Here is a 415-nt window from a genome sequence, read left to right on the forward strand (position 1 = left end):
TAGCTGCGACCCCGCGGCTCAACGCGTGCGACTCGCCCCGCTCCTCCGCGTGCGGCTCCTCGGCCTCCGCGGAAAGCCCGTGGTTCCGCATGGAGGCGCGGCACACCGACCTGCCCGCCTTTGGCTGGAATCGTCAGCACAGCCAGCCAATGTGCCTCTCGGAGCTCTCCTCCTCCCTCGACACCGCCGCGGCCGAGCCACGCGCCAGCGCCATGTCCGCCTCGTCAGCCTCCTCCTCCTCCTCCGCGTCCTCGCGGCGGCCGTTCGCCTCGCCGGCGGCGCCCAAGCTCCCCTCGAGGCCCGCCCCGCGCGGCGTGCACGCCGTCCCCGCGTGGTGTGGCGGCGCCGCCCCCGACGCCGCGCCGCGCAAGCCAGCTTTCCGGCGCGTCGGCGCTGCTTGGACGCCGCCGGCGAG

The sequence above is a fragment of the Emiliania huxleyi genome (genome assembly GCF_000372725.1).
Source record: "Emiliania huxleyi CCMP1516 unplaced genomic scaffold EMIHUscaffold_772, whole genome shotgun sequence".
In the NCBI taxonomy this organism is placed as follows: domain Eukaryota; phylum Haptophyta; order Isochrysidales; family Noelaerhabdaceae; genus Emiliania; species Emiliania huxleyi.